Genomic DNA, 23,558 nt, shown 5'->3' on the forward strand with positions numbered 1-23,558 from the left:
ACAGGAGCCCTCTCTGGGCTTGACTTGGGGACTGGAGCCCTCCTTGGGCTGGACATGGGAACTGGAGCCCTTTCAGGAGCGGACTCAGGGGCTGGAACCCACAGTCTCTTCCTCCGCATTCTCCTTTTATAAGCAGAGGTGAAGGAGACTGCTGCTGTCAGCTGAGGGCTTGGGAGTGAATTGGCCATCAGGCTTGTCATGGGAACAACCGGCGGGCTGGTTCTGGATCGGGGCCGGACGCTCTCCAGACACCGGAGGATCCCTTCCCTCCAGTTTAGCCCTGAGGTGTCTTGGAGGTCAACGGGGCGGTAGTAATTTGCCCCGATCCAGAACAGAGAGTTCAACGTGGTGTTGTCTAACTAGGCTAGGGCTAGGGGCACCGCTTACTGTTCGGTCCTGTCTTCTGTCACGGTGTGCCTACTGTGTACCTTTGTGGCCTGACATAGGAGCATCGGCCCTCCCTGGGCTTGACGTGGGAACAGGAGCCCTCTGTGGGCTTGACTTGGGGACTGGAGCCCTCCTTGGGCTGGACATGGGAACTGGAGCCCTTTCAGGAGCGGACTCAGGGGCTGGAACCCACAGTCTCTTCCTCCGCATTCTCCTTTTATAAGCAGAGGTGAAGGAGACTGCTGCTGTCAGCTGAGGGCTTGGGAGTGAATTGGCCATCAGGCTTGTCATGGGAACAACCGGCGGGCTTGAGAGTGCAGCGGCCGGCGGGCTGGTTCTGGATCGGGGCCGGACGCTCTCCAGACACCGGAGGATCCCTTCCCTCCAGTTTAGCCCTGAGGTGTCTTGGAGGTCAACGGGGCGGTAGTAATTTGCCCCGATCCAGAACAGAGAGTTCAACGTGGTGTTGTCTAACTAGGCTAGGGCTAGGGGCACCGCTTACTGTTCGGTCCTGTCTTCTGTCACGGTGTGCCTACTGTGTCAGAGCGAGGAGACGTAGGAGCATTTACAACGTTTATGAACAGTCTTTATTAATCAATAGGACAAGGAACACACACGTAGCACCGGGGAATGATCTTTAGACAGGATGCAGGACTCAAGAAACACAGGACTAATATACTCAACCAAACGATGGACTAATAAGATGATTAATGAACACAGGTGGAAACTAATGGAACTTAATGGAATGGAACAGAAAAAGGAAATACGGGCAGGAAATACGGGAGAAACTAGGTCATGGAAGGCACATGGGGAGAAAAAACAAAGACACAGGACTGACAATAACATTCCATTAAGGAACTTTACATTTATATTGAATATTGAAGTAATACTGAATAATATAATTTACAAATCAGAAATGTATTCTGTATTTCTTAATCGCATCACTTTTAAACAGTTTCTTAAATGTACCAATTGTTATGCCCTTTTTTTTAAATCTCCAAGTTTTATATTTTTGCCCCATTTAAATATTTGTTCTGAACATTTATATGATATAACATTCTTTTCATTTTTATTCATCTTAATTTGGCTAAAATTCAAATTGCATTCTGTATCCTGTTTGCTAAATTCAATTAAAATTCTGGAACTGAATTGGGGGGGGGGGAATTTTTTTTTTTTTTTACATTCCAAAGTTTTGGAAATTAAAACATTGGAATGTAGAAAAAAAGAATACTTTATATAAAGAATTCATAAAACACAGAGCAAAAGAAGCTGAAAATAAGTATAACAGAGCAAAAGAAGCTGAAAATAAGTATAAAATATATAAAAAAATAAATTGACTAGTGGGATAAGTAAGAAAGATCATTATAATAAAATATACAATTATAATAAAAATTATATTAAGGGCATATGGAATGTATTAAATAATATTATCAGGAATGGATAAATGATTATAGAATATCTGCAGTATTTTATAGACAATGAGAGGACTGTGTCACGCTGCTGCTACTGTTTAGGAACGAGGAGACAAAGGAGCTCGGAAACAGCGGGAATCCAGACCAAATATAGACTTTATTTATCCAATGGAACACACACGAAGCACAGGAGATCGACAAACAAGACCGGACGCAAGACACAGGAAAAACCAGGGCTTAAAACACTAGAACAAAACGGAGCCCTTTCTGCAACGGACTCAGTGACTGGAGTGGACACTGGAGCGGACTCGGGCTGAAGCTGACACTGGAGCGGACTCAGGGGCTGAAGCCGACACTGGAGCGGACTCATGGACTCGAGCTAACAGTCGCTTCCTCCTCAGATTCAGGATCCCTTCCCTCCAGCTTAGTCCAGTGGTGTCTGGGAGGTCCACGGGCCGATGGTAATTAGCCCCTATCCAGAACAAGGAAATCAGAGTGATGTCGTCTAATGCCATCATAACGGCGAGCCCGCAGCATTCCCAGGCGTACTCCATGAAAGGGAAGATCTCTGCGGGCTAGGGCGGCGAATCTCACGCCAGTTTCCATGATCGTGGGGGGAGAACGGAAAACAAAACACTTTCAAAACAGGAAACAAAAATGAGGAGAAGGGGCGCCGCTTACTGTTCAGTCCAGTCTTCTGTCACGCTGCTGCTACTGTGTAGGAACAAGGAGACGAAGGAGCGCGGAGACGGAGGGAATCCAGAACAAATATAGACTTTATTTATCCAATGGAACACACACATAGCACAGGGGATTGACGAACAAGACCGGATGCAAGACACAGGAAAAAACAGGGCTTAAAACACTAGAACAAAACGACGAACACCTGACACCAATGAATATAATCAACATGAGGGAGAACCTATTTCACAGGGGGGAACATAGAACATGTGGGGGAGAAAAACAGACACAAAACAGTCCATGGGCGTGACAGACTGTAAGTAACATGTATGATGTGGTTAATGGGTTTAATAACTTCTTTGTAAGTGTGGGACCCGAGACTGGCTGAGGAAATCAAAAGTCCACAGAAAGAAGTAGGAGAGGTGAAGGCTGTGGATTTTTTAGACAGTAATCCAAATTCAATGTATTTGAAACCAACTGACGAAAAGGAGATTACTGAAACTGTTAGTCAATGGAATAATAAAAAGTCCACAAACTGGAATGACATTGATATGGCTTTTATCAAGGAAATCATTGGTGCAATTGTTAAACCATTAACATATATTTGTAATTTGTCTTTCAAAACAGGTGTATTTCCAAGTAAAATGAAATATGCTAAAGTCATTCCATTATATAAAGCTGCAGAGAGAAATCAGTTTACTAATTATAGGCCGTTGTCTTTACTCTCTCAGTTTTCTAAAATATTGGAGAAAAAAAAGCATGAATTGTTAGTTGATAGTCAGTGTAGATTTAGGTCGAACAGATCTACATACATGGGATTAATGGAGTTAATTGAAGACATTACCAGTTCTATAGATAATGATTTGGTATTGGTAAATACCGGGGATAGGATCTGATAAGCCTAGGGCTTCTACCTATCCCTTTTTGAACGGGTTGAGTATGATGTCAAATTTTTTATTAACTTTTTTTTCTTGTTGATTTTGTATCGCTTATATTGTATTCATTTGTATATTTTATTTTGTGTTTTTTTTTCTTTTTTAACTGTTCGAAATAAATATCTTTCATTCATTCATTCAAAACACATTCTCGATTAAAGTTTGAATGATACATAAATCTGGAGTCTTCATGCATGTGTGAATATACAGTCTTTATGTGAATGTACTATGGTACTGAATAGCACATGCTGTTCTAGAATCATCCAATGAGCAGGTGTGACTCTCCTGCACAAAGACATACAGTCAGACAGACAGACAGAGGGGATATCTCCATCTGAACAAACACATCAGCGACTCTTTCTCATTGCCACTTCAAAGGGGGCTCATTGCCATAGACTGACAACCCTGAGATCTAAGCCTATTTCCACAGATCCACTTCTTCAAAAGCAGCTCCTTCTCAATTCTGTTTTACACGTTTATTTGACTGACTTTTTCTTCCCTCCCATCTTTTTTTTCAGCCTGTCACACAAAAGCAGAGACAAAATCAGAACACAGTCCCTGAGGAAACTAGTATAAAAGGTGGAAAAAAGCAAAAGAAGAGAATCATTTCAGATATAGTGGCAGACAGATGAGAAAGAATGCATAATATATGCGTAATTAAAATAAATAAAAAATTGAGGAGTATATCTACAGTCTGGTTTTCTCTTCAGCAGTGGTTTCTTAAGCAAAGGGCTGTGTAATAAATGTGCCATTTAATAATTCATTGGATTAAAGCTGCAGCATAACAAATGGTTGAAGTGAACTGCTGGGCTCCTGTGTTTAGGAGTGTTGTTAATAAGAGATGGCAAAAGCATATGTTGAAGACTTTATGTGTCGATGAGCCATGAATACTCTGAGGGAAGTGACATGAGATTCATTTAACCGATAGATCTAGGCTCTATTGCGCCAACACGTCAGAGTTCTCTTGTAAAAGATTGTGCCTGAAATGCATCTCCCTCTTCATTTAATGCCCTTGTGTTTTGGTTGTGAGGGTTCAAAAAAGAACTCTGCCACTATTAAAAGATGGTGAGTCATGATAGTGAGATATCAGCTGTATTCAATTATGGATCGTTTCACACACATGCGCAAAGCACAAAGACAGACAGGAGCGTGCCTCATCCCCTTCACTAAGCTACTGGACTACTGAATTCTACATCTTATAATGCACATTATTTATTTAAGTCGTATCACACAAGCAAGCTGTTCAAATCTCTCCTACATTGTCTGGGTAGATGAAGATATGAGTTCATAACATAAAATCCTCTAGTAAAATCTGTATATGCGACCATATATGTCAAAATATATATTATTTATATATGCAACTTTATTAAAACAACAGAATACAGAAAATCTGTATGTTTTTATAGTTTATATGTTGTACATGACTATATTAAATTCTAACTCTAAAAATGCACTCAAAAACAGGTTTATATACCACAAGATGTCACAATATTACCTTAAAACACCATAAAGGTGATTGATTTACAGTGTTGGGAAAGTTACTTTTAAAAGTAATGCATTACAATATTGCGTTACCCCTAAAAAATAACTAATTACATTACTTCGTTACTTTTTATGGAAAGTAGGCTAATGCATTACGTTACTTTTGGGTTACTTTTTAAATCTGGGCAGGGCTTGCTTATTTGTTTTTAACATAAAAAAGTTGAAATGAACACCAAAAGTGAAATGAATACGCCTCAGGCTGAAGGAAATATAAATTCATGTCTGTACAGTCGAGGGCGCAGCTCAAACAAATTGCATGAAGAATATGACGCAGGAGAAGAAAATTAACACTATTCTGCGATAGCAAAAATTAAACAGAAATGTGTCATTTTTGCTTAGGATGGTTGAACTGGATCATCGAAGGTCAGTAGCAAAAACACTGGTAAATAAAATGGGATTAAATACATAAATGATATTTGTCTTATTTAACGTATTTAATTATTGCAGGTTTGTATAATATTCTGAGTTTGCATTTGACTGTTTATTCATTTTGAGGAATACTGAATCTGTTTTTGTGCAGGTGAGATGATTCATGTTCACATTTAGTCTAGAACAACAGTAACATCATGTTCACAGCGCACACAATGCCTCAGCACTTACTTCTGATTTCTCTCAACATGGGGACAGGAGAGCTGTCAGTCAGTACATGGAATACAAAGTAACTGTCATTACTTATTTGAAAAAGTTCACTGGTGGATTTGAGATAAACACAGGTGTATTATTTTAACACGCTTAATTAGATTTTATAGCATAATTGAATACCGCATGCAAATAAGTTAAAACTGTTTTAGTAATTTATTTCTTACAATATTTTCTTACATAAAACAACACCAAATTAGGATAATTAATTTTGACTTTCACTGGTTTACTATAGGGCTTTTCACACTGTGCTTAACTCCATCATCATTGTTCTAAACCCTGCTTTTAACCAACTTGTAATTTAGCAGGGTTAGCACCACTTTTTCCCTCTAGTTTGAAATACTGCTCCAAAAAAGGGGTAGCACCACTTTTGCATTGTTAACCCTGTATTAAAATGCCAAACTTGTACAGTGTGAAATGATGCTAGAATGCTACGGTTAGATGCTTATTAAACATCAACCAATTGTGTGCCTCACATTCACATGCTTTGGACGGTTATAGAAACACTTCTTAAACCGTCTTTTCAGCATTTGAGGGGAAAATTGTCAAATGGTGAGAAAATGGTTAGTATACTGAAGTGAAGAACAGACCATTTTATTCTTACCTTTATAATCCAAAAAGTCCATTCTGGACAACTTGATAGTAAAGTCGGTAGTATATGAGGATGCGCAATGCTACAATCTTTATGTAAACACGTTGCATGCTGTGTTCGTCCAATCAATTACACACCACAAATATGCAAATAAGAAAGTTAACTTGGGGTTTAGGAATGAACATTGTGAAACATCATCTTATGAATACCCAGCATATATTGCTAACCCAGTGTAAGTTATGAGCATTGTGAAATGTGAACCAAGATGATTAACACTATTCTGCGATAGCAAAAATTAAACAGAAATGTGTCATTTTTGCTTAGGATGGTTGAACTGGATCATCGAAGGTCAGTAGCAAAAACACTGGTAAATAAAATGGGATTAAATACATAAATGATATTTGTCTTATTTAACGTATTTAATTATTGCAGGTTTGTATAATATTCTGAGTTTGCATTTGACTGTTTATTCATTTTGAGGAATACTGAATCTGTTTTTGTGCAGGTGAGATGATTCATGTTCACATTTAGTCTAGAACAACAGTAACATCATGTTCACAGCGCACACAATGCCTCAGCACTTACTTCTGATTTCTCTCAACATGGGGACAGGAGAGCTGTCAGTCAGTACATGGAATACAAAGTAACTGGCATTACTTATTTGAAAAAGTAACAGATATTTCCTTCTAAATTAAAAAGTAATGCATTACTTTACTAGTTACTTGAAAAACGTAATCTGATTGCATAACTCGAGTTACTTGTAATGCGTTACCCTCAACACTGGTGATTTTGTCTTCAAAGATCGTTTTATACACCTAAAATATGAAGTCATAAGGAAAGCAGCAGCTTTGAAGGACAGATTATTAAAATAAACATCAACCAATTGTGTGCCTCACATTCACATGCTTTGGACGGTTATAGAAACACTTCTTAAACCGTCTTTTCAGCATTTGAGGGGAAAATTGTCAAATGGTGAGAAAATGGTTAGTATACTGAAGTGAAGAACAGACCATTTTATTCTTACCTTTATAATCCAAAAAGTCCATTCTGGACAACTTGATAGTAAAGTCGGTAGAATATGTGGATGCGCAATGCTACAATCTTTATGTAAACACGTTGCATGCTGTGTTCGTCCAATCAATTACACACCACAAATATGCAAATAAGAAAGTTAACTTGGGGTTTAGGAATGAACATTGTGAAACATCATCTTATGAATACCCAGCATATATTGCTAACCCAGTGTAAGTTATGAGCATTGTGAAATGTGAACCAAGATGGATTCCTTTTACCTGGGGGGTTGAAGGGTAACGATTTAAGTGCAAAAAAGCCAGATTTATTCATTTCATTGATTCATTTGGAGACTAAAAGGCTGCCATGGCTCAGTAAGAATAAAGACTACCATTCTAAATAAAAACTTATATCAGATAAATTAATCCTGAGCATACCAGAATACCAGCATACCAGAAACAGACGAAAAGCACAGGCACACACCTGCGCTAAGTATGGGCGACATCCAAACTGGACTGAAAAAAAAATGGTAATATCGAAATTCATCTCTTTTAAGTAACAATTGCAGGTTACCACTTTTTGCATTGTGTGTAAAATGCAAGACTCAGAAACTTTTTGGCATGGTAGAATGTATTGTTAGTAAGTAACTGCACCAATCAAAAAAACAGCAGAGACCTACAGTATATCTAGTGCAGTCATGGGAATAGCTAAAATATTATGCTTAATCCTAAAAATCCCAGGTTCACTTTCTTGTCTTTGTTTACCATTCTCACAGTCCCTGACTGAACACAGACCTCTGTTGTTCCAGAGAGGCTGTTAGTGATTTGCTCTTTGGAGAAGTGACAATAGATATCTGATTTAACATGGTGTAGAGGCCCATTTAGTTTGTCCAGGAGGCTTCATTAAGGCATTGACGCAAATGTCCAGGAAATTAAGCAATAGGGCAATAAGTGTGTGCGTGTGTGTACGGATGTGTGGCTACAGTAATTGTAGTCAGACTTTCACTGGTTTACTATAGGGCTTTTCACACTGTGCTTAACTCCATCATCATTGTTCTAAACCCTGCTTTTAACCAACTTGTAATTTAGCAGGGTTAGCACCACTTTTTCCCTCTAGTTTGAAATACTGCTCCAAAAAAGGGGTAGCACCACTTTTACATTGTTAACCCTGTATTAAAATTCCAAACTTGTACAGTGTGAAATGATGCTAGAATGCTACGGTTAGATGCTTATTAAACATCAACCAATTGTGTGCCTCACATTCACATGCTTTGGACGGTTATAGAAACACTTCTTAAACCGTCTTTTCAGCATTTGAGGGGAAAACTGTCAAATGGTGAGAAAATGGTTAGTATACTGAAGTGAAGAACAGACCATTTTATTCTTACCTTTATAATCCAAAAAGTCCATTCTGGACAACTTGATAGTAAAGTCGGTAGTATATGAGGATGCGCAATGCTACAATCTTTATGTAAACACGTTGCATGCTGTGTTCGTCCAATCAATTACACACCACAAATATGCAAATAAGAAAGTTAACTTGGGGTTTAGGAATGAATATTGTGAAACATCATCTTATGAATACCCAGCATATATTGCTAACCCAGTGTAAGTTATGAGCATTGTGAAATGTGAACCAAGATGGATTCCTTTTACCTGGGGGGTTGAAGGGTAACGATTTAAGGGCAAAAAAGCCAGATTTATTCATTTCATTCATTCATTTGGAGACTAAAAGGCTGTCATGGCTCAGTAAGAATAAAGACTACCATTCTAAATAAAAACTTATATCAGATAAATTAATCCTGAGCATACCAGAATACCAGCATACCAGAAACAGACGAAAAGCACAGGCACACACCTGCGCTAAGTATGGGCAACATCCAAACTGTACTGAAAAAAAATGGTCATATCGAAATTCATCTCTTTTAAGTAACAAATGCAGGTTACCACTTTTTGCATTGTGTGTAAAATGCAAGACTCAGAAACTTTTTGGCATGGTAGAATGTATTGTTAGTAAGTAACTGCACCAATCAAAAAAACAGCAGAGACCTACAGTATATCTAGTGCAGTCATGGGAATAGCTAAAATATTATGCTTAATCCTAAAAATCCCAGGTTCACTTTCTTGTCTTTGTTTACCATTCTCACAGTCCCTGACTGAACACAGACCTCTGTTGTTCCAGAGAGGCTGTTAGTGATTTGCTCTTTGGAGAAGTGACAATAGATATCTGATTTAACATGGTGTAGAGCAGGAAGCCACGGCGGAGCAGACAGCCCAGGGGGCCATGGAAGAGCAGGGAACTCAGGGGGCCATGGCGGAGCAGACAGTTCAGGAGGCCATGGCGGAGCAGGCAGACTAGGAAGCTATGGCGGAGCAGACAGTTCAGGAGGCTATGGCGGAGTAGGGATTTCAGGATGCCATGGTGGAGTAGAGAGCTCAGGAGGCCATAGCGGAGCAGGGAACTCAGGGGGCCATAGCGGAGCAGACAGTTCAGGAGGCCATGGCGGATCAGACAGCTCGGGGGGCCATGGCGGATCGGCCTCTGTGACCTTGGCCTCGGCACTTGGCACTCGGCCCAGCCTCTGTGGCTACCCTCTCTGGACTAAACTCGGGGACTGGAGCCCTCTCTGGGCTAAACTCGGAGACTGGAGCTCTCTCTGGGCTGAACTCGGGGACTGGAGCCCTCTCTGGGCTGAACTCGGGGACTGGAGCCCTCTCTGTGCTAAACTCGTGGATTGGAGCTCTCTCTGTGCTAAACTCGGGGTACACTAAACCACTAAATCAGTGAACTTTAGGTCATTATACAAATGGAACAAATGAATGCATGTTGGAATATACGTTTTAAAATGAAAAGCTGAGATTGTGAAGTCCTCCAGAAGTTTTCCAAACTTTTCTGAACGATAAACTAATAACTTTGGTCAAATGTAAATAAATAAAGCAAGCTCACATCACTTGAACATACTGCTGTGCTCTGATATTTTCTCTCTGTGTTTTTTCTTTCATGGTAGAAAAAACAAGAGGTCATTTAGAACTTGCTGTGTCTCAAGAATGGTTGATGATTCGACTTGTAAGATCATAAGGCAGAGCTCACATTTAACTTGACCACAACAGAGAGTGCATTGATGCCCTCAGGCTAGCTGGTGGCTGTACTTATTGAATGCTCTGGGAAGCAGCCAGTCATGGATTAGCTGATCAACCATGCCAGGTTTCAGCAACCAATAATACACATTAGGAAGAAAATGGCTAAGCACAAGAATATGCCCATATGCCAGTGTTTCCCATTGACCCAGAGGGGGGTAAGCAGCACTGTTTTGCTGTGGCATACGCTCCATTGAGGGGGTGCCAGGCACTGATGGTAGGCTGCCAGCATATTATAAGCTCCACTCACATGGACCTGCAGAGCTGGACTGTTATAGAGGGGAAGGCTTCTATGCCAGCTGTCAATGGCTGCTTCTGTTGATTTACTACTGTAGGTTTTTCATGAGTAAGAAATCTCTGGGGCTCATTAAACATACACGCGCACACACACACACTGCAAATAATAACTCCTACCTAAAGCTAGATGCTCAGGCAACTATAAGTTTCATTTCTGCCAGCCTCAATAAAGCAGCTCATTGTTATCAATAAGTTTTATTATCTTTCTTAATCATATAGTTACAGTATACAGTATGCTTAGAGATGTAGCTAATAGTTACAGGGATGACTAAATACTGTACAAAGCAGCTGTTCCTGTTCTGCTCTCATGCTATTGAGACCATAGACAAACCACAGACATCTGTTAAATATAACAGCAGACTGATTAAATTATATCTGTGAGTTTTGCATGACAGGCTTCCTTCCTTTAGGCAAATATGATGACATTGACATTTGTATTCTAAGAAAGAGGGCATTGTGTAAATCACCAACTTGTTAGTGGCTTTCTAACATGATCGAAACACACACTTCTACTGATATAAATGACACACTTTTCCAAAGCCTCCTAGTGTGTGTCACCCTTGTACTAGCTACATGCAAACTGTGATGGGTAGCAGTAAAGAAAATTACTAATGTATGTAGAGCAGTGCCAGAGATTTCAATGTCTCATTAACTACTTGTACTGTACATGCCAGGTTTCAACCTGTCTCATTTAGAAGGTATCAGAAACTGAAGCAAGCACCTTGCTGGTCCCTACTAAAGGGATAGTTCACCCAAAAATGAAAATTATGTCATTAATTACTCACCCTCATGTCATTTCAAACCCGTAAGACCTTCGTTCATCTTCGGAACACAAATTAAGATATTTTTGATGGAATCTGAGATCTGTCTGACCCTGCATAGACAGCAACGCAACTGAAATGTTCCCAAGTCCAGAAACGTAGCAAGGAGATCTGTCCAGCGGATATTCTCCAAAATGGCACTAGGGTGATGCAGAGGAGACGAATTGTTGAATAAAGTCTTTTTTTTTTTCGTAGCTTCGTATAATTACGGTTGAACCACTGATGTCACATGGATTATTTTACAGATCTCCTTGCTACGTTTCTGGACTTGGGAACATTTCAGTTGTATTGCTGTCTATGTGAGGGTCAGACAGCTCTCAGATTCCATCAAAAATATCTTAATTTGAGTTCCGAAGATGAACGAAGGTCTTACGGGTTTGAAACGACATGAGGGTGAGTAATTAACGACAGAATTTTCATTTTTGGGTGAACTAATCCTTTAAGAAGCTAAAGGTACCCCCAGGCTTCACTATTTCAACAAACTAGGAACTCTTTCAACTGTTTTAGTATAAAACAATTTTAAACACAAAATATAACAGGCAGATACAAGTACAATACAAAAAAATTGAAAATGTTGGGGCCAAATGGTTTGCTTTGTGTGAGGAATAGACCCAAAAATGATTCGTTTTCCTCAAGTTGTATAAATTGCTTTCTTCTGCACGGTTCCAGTTGCTGGTCCTCACTGACTTCCATAATATGGAAAAGAAAAAACTATGCAAGTCAAATTCTGAAGACAAGAGAAAGAGGCAAGCAATTGAAAGAAACAGAGTTACTACTTTGTCAATATAGTGATGGCGAAAGGTACCTTTTGCATCTTAATTCAACGAACAAGGCATTTTACCACACTTCAGTTTTTGATGCCTTGGGAGTGAGAATGGTTTACAAACATTTTTTTGCATTTTTTATTAAAAAAAAAAATATATTCCCAACAAGCTGACAGTGCTCATTGTTTGATGACACGACTGGTACTGGCTCATTTAAAGCACCACATGGACGTTGATTGGTTGAAAGCACCACAAGAACATCTTAACTTGTGACTATACTAGTAAGCTGTGACGGCTAAATAGCAGACAGGGATAAATATAAGACCATTCAATGCTCTCAAGAGTCATCCAGATGTCAGATAATGGCATAGAAGTTTATAAATATATTTCCTTATCAGAACACACTTTTTGAACAAACATTTTTAATTAAATTTTAAATGACATTTAATGGTGTACAGTTACAAGTATAGAGAGATGTAGTTAAGTTAAAGTATGGTTACATTAAGGCAGTGCTTGAAGTGGAAAAAAAATTGACAGTACTCACCCCAGTACTCCCCCCCCCATTCTTATTTATTTATTTATTCAAACATTCATTCATTCATTCATTCATATTATATTATATTATATTATATTATATTATATTATATTATATTATATTATATTATATTATATTATATTATATTATATACCACCACATAATCTAAAACACCTTCAGCCAGTGTCCATTAAAAACACTCTTGCTTTTAAGCCAAATACACACTGAAAGAATAATTTACTGACATCTGGACATAAGTCACTATTCTTTGCATTATTAGTGCTGTTTTGAACTTATTGTTTGAATTTGCTTACTGGATCCTTGGACTTTCCAGGAGTTTACTGGTTTAAAGTGATGTGATCACAAAAACATGCTTCTTTTCATTTTTAAGTATATTATATTATATTATATTATATTATATTATATTATATTATATTATATTATATTATATTATATTATATACCACCACATAATCTAAAACACCTTCAGCCAGTGTCCATTAAAAACACTCTTGCTTTTAAGCCAAATACACACTGAAAGAATAATTTACTGACATCTGGACATAAGTCACTATTCTTTGCATTATTAGTGCTGTTTTGAACTTATTGTTTGAATTTGCTTACTGGATCCTTGGACTTTCCAGGAGTTTACTGGTTTAAAGTGATGTGATCACAAAAACATGCTTCTTTTCATTTTTAAGGTATTGTTTCCGTTATAATGTACTGATTCATATTAGTAATAAATAATGAATTATTATTCTACCTCCCATGACATGCTCTCACGCCCCCACACATTGACAAACCCTGCGGTAGACTGACTCTGCTTGCATTCATTCACTTGATTTGTCGAGATGAGAGGGGACCCCTCCTGGTGGTATGATTTATATTGTGTCATTTCTAATCACCCAGACACTGAGGCTTTAACTCTGAGTACCAGCAACATCTCAGAAGTGCCGGTATACGCATGAAAAAAGTGTCTGTACGCTAAAGACTAAAATATAGAAGTGCAGGTACTGCATAGCACTGCATTAAGGGATTTTTCACAAAAAAATCAAAACATCAAAAAATCAATGAACATCAAGTAAATAAAAATGATTTAAAAACTGTCCACATTAATTTATATAGCAGTTGTAAGTACTGAGTTCTATACTAAAAGTTTTTCAGACTTTTGAATTTTACTGATTGCAAACAAAACAGTGGAGATTTTCACCTTAAGGCACCTGAAAATGCTGAAAAATCTACTATTGTATAATACCACCTTTGTCATACTGTTTTTAATGTACACTGAAATGGTAACACGGTAACATCTAAATGAACTGGCTTAAGTCAGAAATATTATTTCATATTGCTGAATCAACTTAAATACATTAATTTTAACAGCACAAATATAGGGGTTAGAGGGATAATTCAAAATAAAATGTTGTCATAATTTACTCACTCTCATGTTGTTCCAAACCTGTATGGATTTCCTTCTTCTACTTGAACACAAATTAAGATATTCTGAAAAATGTTATCTAAAAAGTTTCTAGTCTCCATTGGACTTCCATAGTATTTTTTCACCTACTATGGAAGTCAATGGCTACTAGAAACCCACATTCTTCAAAATATCCTATTTTTTGTTCAACAGAAGAAAGAAAGTCTATAGAAAGAACAACTTGAGGGTGAGTAAATGATGATGAGTAAATGACAGAATGTTCATATCATGATGCATTAATTCTAATCTTGTACAGTAAATATGGACAGTAAACGAATGAGGATGCATCCAGTTTTCAACTATGTTAAAAATAAATCTATGATTGCAGGAAGTGACATGGATGGGGTAGAATGAGCTATTCATAAAGCACTGTTGACTTGCAAAACACTCTGCATACAGTAATTACATGAATTCCACTGAAAAGTAGCCTCAAATAGACTAAAAATAAAGTAAAAATGTAATGAAAATGCTTCACCAAAATTATAAGCTTCACATTTAAACCTTCTGGCTATCTTGTCTGTTAGGGTTCCATTGTAAGTACGTTAATGCATTTTCTTTCCCTTTCATGTTAACTGTAGCTTCTCTCGTGTGAAGCAGAGAACCTCAGTCCCTGACATTTCACTTCCTAAAACTCCATCGTATTATCCTTAACTCTTAAAGATTTCACACATGATACACTGGAAACATAAGGTTGACTACTGATTAACTACTTGTTTCGCACAAGGTCAACAGATTCCCAGACTGCTTGACATCATCTTTATTACGGGTGTCTGTCAGTGAGGAGATCAATGGAGGGAGAAGCGTGAATCATGTTCTCTTCACCCAGTAGGCGCCATACATGCTGTTTCGTTCAAAGCATGTCTGCACCAAATAAAACACTTCCTAGGGAGCCAAGAGAGTGAAATACAGTTGGCTATCACAACTCTAACACTGTGACCACTGCTTCATTCAACTAAAATAAGCAACTGTACTTTTAAGGGAATACCTATTCCTACCCTAAAAACTAGTAAATTAGTGCTAGCTCAGATTCAGGCCCCCCTCATGCCAATTTCTGGTTACATCTTTAGGTCTGTGGTCCCCATAGCTGTTTGTAACACATGTACTCGGTCTTTTCTCTCTCATCTCTCCTTTGCACTCTTTAATCTTTCCATTCAATAATAAGCTTTCCATTAACGTCCTCTGAGGACAGGTACAATGCACATGGGCACAAATTAGCTCTTAAATAACCTCTAAGACATTGCATTGATCCGGGAACAAATTATCACACTGTATGTGTAGCATATGTATAAAAAAAAATTTAAAAAGGAAAAGATTCTACACCTTTGTCTTCCACACTTTTTCCTTAGCCTCTAGACAGAACACGTGGTCTGGAAACCTATATTGAGCTCTCCATTAAATTGCAGTCACTGTAATAGTTAAGTAGACTTAAATATATCTCACCCCGTTTGTTTTAGCCCCAGATGAAGGATCATGCGGTGAGGTTCTATGAGTCACCTCTTTAAACACTGTGTAGTGGATGGAAAGTGTGAAATCGATCATTATCCAAGAAACGGAAGCTCTGTTGGAGGTTGTCAAGCTGCCAAAGATTTGCAATACATAGAGGCTGCTGTTGTAGCTTGTGGTAAAGTCACCGATACTATGATATTCTACAAAACAGCATGTCAATGTCATTTATTCAGGAAATGTAGAGCACACTTGTTGCTCATAGTTTTCACAACATTATAAAAAGTCACCGATACTATGATATTCTACAAAACAGCATGTCAATGTCATTTATTCAAGAAATGTAGAGCACACTTGTTGCTCATAGTTTTCACAACATTATAAACTATGGTTCTCATTCCCTAAGCATGCATATGCACAACTTTGTGCATAAAATCTGTGTATAAATGTATTCATGAAAAAAAAAACATTACTCACCAGAAATGTACTAAAATTGATTTTAAACTACAAATGAATGAATGAATGAATGAATGAATGAATGAATGAATGAATGAATGAACTGGTTTTGAGAACAACACACTTGGAATTGCTTGAGGATCTTGCTGTGTGTCTTTCAGGCATGAGTGTGTCTTTAAAGAGCATCATATTTTTCCTGAGAATGATGAAAGACTGTCAAGGAAAGGTTGTGTGCAAAGCCCTTATTTGGAGATGGTTTGGGCGTGGTTTATGCAAATGACTAACCTTGGGCGCTCATCCACTCATTTAGAATACTCCAAAATTATTAACATTAGAACAAGATCAAGAAAAAATTCACGGGTGTACGCATGTGCCATGAATTAGGCTGAAATATTTCAATTTGATTTCAATTTTATTGAAACTTTACACAAAAAAATCTTAATCTAATCAGTTTTTGTTGAATAATATATTTTTTATTAAAATTATAATAGCTTGTAACATATAGAAGACTACTTACATATCACTTTATCTCCCAATAATGTCTTAGAATGAAATTTAAATGTTTAAATTCAAAACATAATACGATGCAGTGCAATGATGAATGAGAAGTAAACAAATAAACATTCCTCAAAAGCCTGATATATTTTTATATATTCACATTTGAACATTAATTTTGTAATATCATCACCAAACCCAAGATGTAAGTATAAGTTATAGTCAGTGTCTTCCTTTATTTCAAGAAATCACTTAATCAACAAAACATGGATTACTAGATTGAATATCTAAATGTCTATTAACGAATTATACAAATTAAAAATAATAATAATAATAATAATAATAAAATGTCTCCATTGGTGGACATATATAAAAGCATATGTGTGTTGGTCTGGCACATTATTTCAGACCACTTTTTGCAGTGGCAGTGATGTAATGGAGATCTGGGACACTGACCTTGGTTGTGGTTGTGTCCCTCACTGGAATCCTGCTGCAGCAGCCCACAGCAGGCTTTTATGAATAAGCAAATGCACTCAGCATTCTAATGCTGCTATGGAGACCTGACCCTAGCCCGAGCTTCAATCTCTTGGCTCCACCCATCACTGTAATCCCATCCAATCCACTGCTTCATCTCAATGAACAGGAGTGGCAGGGGGTCTGAGCTCCAGCCTATGAGTTGATCCGAATGGCATCTCTATGAATGCAGTACACTAGCTATGATATGCAACAAGCTCGAATACTGTGTGTGATTGCTGCTTTTTACAACAACAAAAAATGCCTTGATGGGGTAAATATAAATCATAATAACTTCATAATATTACATCAATATATCACTATTTTTGCTTAATTAAAGCACTTGACCATGAGAAAAAGGATACCCAACCATCTGCGAACACCATTGTGAGGTGTATCTTTAGAATGGAGGATGACTATCCAGCCTGATAAGTTAAATACCACCCATTAGGATGATTAAAAAGAACCTGATTATGCAAAGCTGGAAATGAATGGGCAGTTGCCGAATCCTGTGTGTCTGGCTATTTGTGTGGTTAGCTCAAAGATCGAAAACACATAATCACAATCTCTCTCCTTCCTTCTTTCTTTCTTTCTTTATCAAATGTGAAAGAAGATCTAACATTTCTATTTCTATTTATGACTCACTTCTTCTCTAATCAATTCTGTTCATTCATAATCTGGTCCTAAAAACAAGAATCAAACTATTTTAAACACCAAACCAGTTGTGCTTAATAATGTACAAAATAATTCATGGGAATGAGGGATTGAACATCCTGGTTATTTTAAGATTAAAAGTTTATAACTTCATTGCAAAAGATCAATGAAATATAAAGTCTAAAAGCCCTTGGTCCTAAAATTCTTTTGTAATAATAAAATTGTATTATAATAGTAACAGATTTGTAGTGAATTCTGTATCTGTCTTTAGCATTAATGTATCAGTTGTTTTATTTGTTAAAATACTGTATGGTCTTGTGTAATATACTCTGATTTAAAGGGGTCGTATGATGTTGCTAAAAAGAACATTATTTTGTGTATTTGGTGTAATGAAATGTGTTTATGCGGTTTAAGGTAAAAAAAAAACATTATTTTCCACATACTGTACATTATTGTTTCTCCTCTATGCCCCGCCTTTCTGAAACGCGTCAGTTTTTACAAAGCTCATCGGTCTGAAAAGCAAGGTGTGCTCTGATTGGCCAGCTATCCAGTGCATTGTGATTGGCCGAATACCTCAAGTGTGTGACGGAAATGTTATGCCCCTTATCATATTGTGATGCCCTGTCCGGCCGGAGCGACGAGACAAAAAAATTAAAACCCATTATAAACGAGGTATTTGTTGCATCCAGTGGGGACATAATATCAGATTATAATGACTTATACTGTCTTTTTACGTGTTGCGTTGCATCGCGCTGCGTAAACATAAACCATGTCTGCATTTGTGATCGGAGAAATGACAAACTACAAGTGCTACTCTACACTGCTCAAAACTCGTGTTTGAATCATCAGTGGCAAATTCTTAGTCGTGTCCTCTTTTGGAAGGCCAAACAAAGTAGTTTTGCTTTCGCAAAGAAACACACAGCTTCTTCATAACATGGAGGAGGCGGTGGCAGCAACCATAAAGTTACGCCTTCTTTCTTTGCGTGAACATTTGGGCGGCGTTATGCAAATCTTCCCACACAGTGACGTAGACATGTGGGGGCGTGTTTAAACGAGGCGTTTTAGGAGGGCGTGGACCAGTCTTAACTTTTATAAAGAATATCTCTTTGGGTTTGAGACTTTAGTCTTTGCAACTTTAGGGTTCTTATCAGTTCCCGAACAGCTTGTAACACTCCAAAGAGACAGGAAAACTTGAAATCGCATCATATGACCCCTTTAAGCAGTATGAAATCCTGATTATTAGGTAATTTAGTTGTTAGTAGAGAACAACACTATTAAGTTTATTGAAGGGTTCCATTTACCAGAACTAATAGCGCAAAAACAACACCATTCGGACATAAAGTGGTTTTAACTATAACAATAAACAATTGCCATGTATTTCCAAGAGGGGCGCACCATGCTCACCTTCTCACTCACAAATAATTTGGTACAAATAATCAACCTATAAAGGGTAAATGACAAAAAAATATCTAAACTTACATTCAGACAAATGTGATCATCCACAGAGAAAGATTTAGTAGTCACCAATTCTGTCCTCTGTAACTGGTTTTATATCAGTTCAGAAGTTTCATGCCAGGATGTGGATAAAGAAACTAGCCTTCTGATAGTCATCTTTTGCTGGCTAACACAAATAAAATCCCTGTTTAAATAACACAGTGAACAGTGATAGCCTTAATAAGACACAGAGGAGCACTGTCTGCATTTTCCAGAATAAAAAGAGTAGGAAAGCGAACAAAAAACTTCCCTTCATAAACATGATAGCAATGTAGGAGCTTCTGTTTTGTATAATTTGCATTTCAGATTTTCCAAACCCACTCCATGTGAAGCTCAGTGACAAGCAAATCCTGGATCCACTTACAGTTGGTTGAGTCAAATGAGCAAAGCACCCTGTTAAAATAAAAGTTTGGCCTAAAAATAAACGTTTTGTCATTATTTGATTCTGTCAGCATTCTTCAACCTATCTTCCATGTTTCACAAAAGAAAGAAAACCAGATGAGAACAATAAGAGCCTAGCCCCCGTACCCTCACCGTGGCTGGGGTGAGCCGAGTCGAAGGCCCCCTTGTCTGGGAATGCAAACTGAGCTCCAGGGTCTGTATGGAGTGATGCCTAGCCCACGTACCCTCACCGTGGCTGGGGTGAGGCGAGTCGAAGTCCCCCTTGTCTGGGAATGCAAAATGAGCTCCAAGGTCTGTATGGAGAAACACTCTTAAGAAAAATGGTTCTAAACAGTACCAGAAAAGGGTTCTTCGGCTTGTAACAATAGCAGAACCCTTTTTATAGGGTTCCATAAAGAACCATGCTTTGAAAATGCTATATAGGACATTAATGGTGTTATAAATAACCTTTCTAATGATAGTTTATTTTCATTAATATTAGTATATTAACATATTTACAACATTATTAATATTATTTCTATATATTATTTATTAATATTGTTTTTTACTCCTCTATCTGCCTGGTATTACAATATCCTGTAGTGTCTATTAGGGTTTTACATAAAAACAACAACAACGTGTGAATTAGGTACTTTTATTTTTTAATGACATGTGAATTTGTGGCAAAAATGACAGTGCTCTAACAACAGTTATTAGCAGAATACATTAAAAAATGACAATTGACATTGAACATAAATAAATACTTAAAGAAGTAAAACAAAATAGAAACTGAAAACAGTGAAATGAAGACTAAGTTTCTGTAAATACTGTATTTTCATAATCCTCTATGATGCCTGTAAGTTCATCAATGTGTCTTTTGGTGTGATTGAGTGGCCGTTTCTCTCTGCAGATGACGAGGTTGTAGGATGTGGCATCATCTGAAATACACAATTGAGTTCAGAGTTACAGTGTGTCTCCTTCCATTTGTTTTTGTAAAAACAAAAACAAAAAATGACCATTAATTAAATATTTGTGTTACTTAGTGGTGAAGAGGAGAAAAGTATCCTTAACTGAACAGGGCTGGTCACACTTACATGTTCTCTTAAACTGAAAAGAGAAAAAGACATGATTTGTAAGAAACCAGTTACAATTTGAAAGTTAAAAAATTATAGACATTTTAAGAAAGAAACCATTTACCTGCTGAGAGTGTGTTGACAGTCTGTGTAGTTGGATAGCTGAACTCCAGAAAATCAGTAGGCCTAATGATCCATCTTTTTTAGAGAGTAGCCTCTGTTAGTAATAAATAAATAATTATTTAAAAACTAACCATATGGATTATAAATTCAATGTCTCTGTTACTTACTTGGTGGAGAAGAGGAGTTTCCTCAGCCAGAGCTGCTTCCACTTATATGTGATCAAAAAAGAAGAGAAAAGAACATGTTTGTTTGAAAACCAGTTTTAAAGTTATATTTGTATTTAAATTTTAGAATGAAATAATTTACCTGTTACCAAAGTGTGTTGCCAGTCTGTGTAGTTGGATCACTGAACTCCAGAAACTCAGAAATGAGGTGCTTTGACAGTTACAGATTTGAAAAACAAAGGAGCGAGAATAAAGAACCCTAAACTCTGACACAAAGAACCATTTCAACATTAAAAGAGTTATTCAGGATGCTATGGTTCTAAACAGAACTGGTTCTACACGTAAAGAACCTTTAAAGAACCATCTTTTTTTAGAGTGGTGAGGAAATTATGACAGAATTCACATTTTGGGGGGAACTATTGCTTTAATTTAGGAATACTGGATAGAGGATACAAAATGGAAAAATTTGGAAATCTATATTGGAGATTATTAAATTACCAATTATTCAACTGTATTGCAATACAGGAAAATGTGTGCAACAGACAGAATGGTGATGTCCCAAAAATGAGACAACTTTAAAAGAGATGAACAAACAATTGTGCTAACCCTTGAGAGGATCATACCCTGCCAAGTGTACTAACACTAGCTATGCTCTTAGAGGAATGTTGGGCTTGTCCTTATTTATTCTCAGTAAATAGGGTTTCATCCCAATAGCTATCAGTTCCATACCACAAGCCTTTCTCTATTGCCTATAAGAGTCAATCAGTGAAAATCACAAAGATCTACGCCAAGCATTCAGAACCTACATTAGGAGGTTTTCATCCACATTTCCAATTGAAATGTAATGAGGCCAGCATATATTCAACTCGCTACAGCAAGAAACAGCAGGTTTCACTGCTAGAATCAAATTATTTTGAATCACAGTGAGTGGAAAAGTCAGGGCAAGTAACAGAATGGACTTCTTGAAGTTATTCTGCATGATGAATTAAATACTTGACATAAGAGAACACACTGTAGTGTAAAAAAGAACATCAAAGGCATTCCACCTTTGAAGAAAAGTACTGTCCACTTTTGGTCTCTGAGACACTAAATGTGGTCCATGTTATCATTGATGTGATTGCTTTGTCACAGAACAGCCTAGCTGTAACACCAGTGCAACAGTGCAGAGCTCAATACAGTAGCTAAGAATAGCACACTATTGAGTAAAACCTTCTTAGTTTATTCCTCTAATCGCTACCCCCTCCCTTCGTTCATTTGTTTGTTACCTATTTATAATGTCTGGTTTATTCATAGCAATTGAACTGAACCTTTAGCACATTTACACATAATACAAACCCATACACGCAGTCTTCCACACTCCGATGCAGTGAAAGGAAGGTGCCGAATTAAATCAAACTGAAGGCTGATCCGGCTGTCAGAGACGGCGTGTCACAGTGATTACCCATCCTCTCGGTCTCTCTCTGTCTTTCTTTCTGTCTCTATCTCTCGCTGCTTAATCACAGCTGGGACTGGCTATCCCTTGCAGCTGCTTGCCAGAGGCTCTGACTGACTCCTGCCACCTCCCTCTGCATTACGGCCTTCATTCACACTCACTGGTAGTTTATCAGTCTATGGTAACATGGTTCGACAGTTACATTAACGCTTGAAAATGTCTGAGAAACAGAACAGTCCAAATATTCTACTACATGCATTCTTTCCATTTGAAAGCCATAAAAAGCATTCAATATAAATGCACTGCAATGACACAATATATTCAGCTGTATTGTGCCAGCAATGATGAGCACTTATGTTTTCCTGCACAGAAAGAAAATGCTGCAAAACAGTATACTGTAGACTTATCATCCACAATAACACAAAATACTAATTTGTGGTTACTGACCAGAATTTCTATCCTCAAACAATACTTTGCAAGCATTTAATAGAAATAATTGTTCTGTAGAGGCTGTTGCAGAGAGATTATATATGGGAGGTTTCTGAATAGCAATTCTGTGGCTGTCACTTTGCTAAGATATGGCGAAGGCAAAGAAAACACCATGCACAGGTGGCAGTATGAATTGTCCTGAAAAGGAATGTAACTCATCAAAAGGTTGAAATAAGCACACAGCCTCACTGTCAGCCTATATGAAATTGTGTTGATACTAACTACATTATTACTATTATTTTGGACTAACAAAACAGCTTTTTTTCATGAAAGGCAACTTTAGGAGTGCAGGTGTATCACAGATGCAAAGGTCCAATGTCATAACTGTCACTGGCAATGATGCTGTAAAACAAAATACAAATTGCTCATGTAATAACATGTACCCTGCATCAAAAGGTCTGCCCCTTTCATTGTAGAACTAAGCGTGTTTCAGCACCACGGACAGCGAGCACAGACTCCGTGAACAGCGATCGAGTCCTGAACCAAATGAACCAGTGAATAAGCAAAACACGCCACCCACTTATTCACCAGCTTATCTGTGCCTCCTTAATTTAAACGACAACTTACAAGCTCTCGGTAAATGTTTGACCATTAATTACGCAAAGCAACACAGAC

The 23,558-nt window shown here is 37.7% G+C and overlaps 1 protein-coding gene across 1 annotated transcript in view; it reads right to left on the reverse strand.

The window, feature by feature from the left end:
- Nucleotides 1-23,558, reverse strand: part of nalf1a (NALCN channel auxiliary factor 1a) — a 55,870-nt gene that overhangs the window by 30,465 nt on the left and 1,847 nt on the right. The gene's annotated exons all lie outside the window — the stretch shown is intronic.

Source organism: Sinocyclocheilus grahami, unplaced genomic scaffold (assembly GCF_001515645.1).
Source record: "Sinocyclocheilus grahami isolate Dianchi unplaced genomic scaffold, SAMN03320097.WGS_v1.1 scaffold108.1, whole genome shotgun sequence".
In the NCBI taxonomy this organism is placed as follows: domain Eukaryota; kingdom Metazoa; phylum Chordata; class Actinopteri; order Cypriniformes; family Cyprinidae; genus Sinocyclocheilus; species Sinocyclocheilus grahami.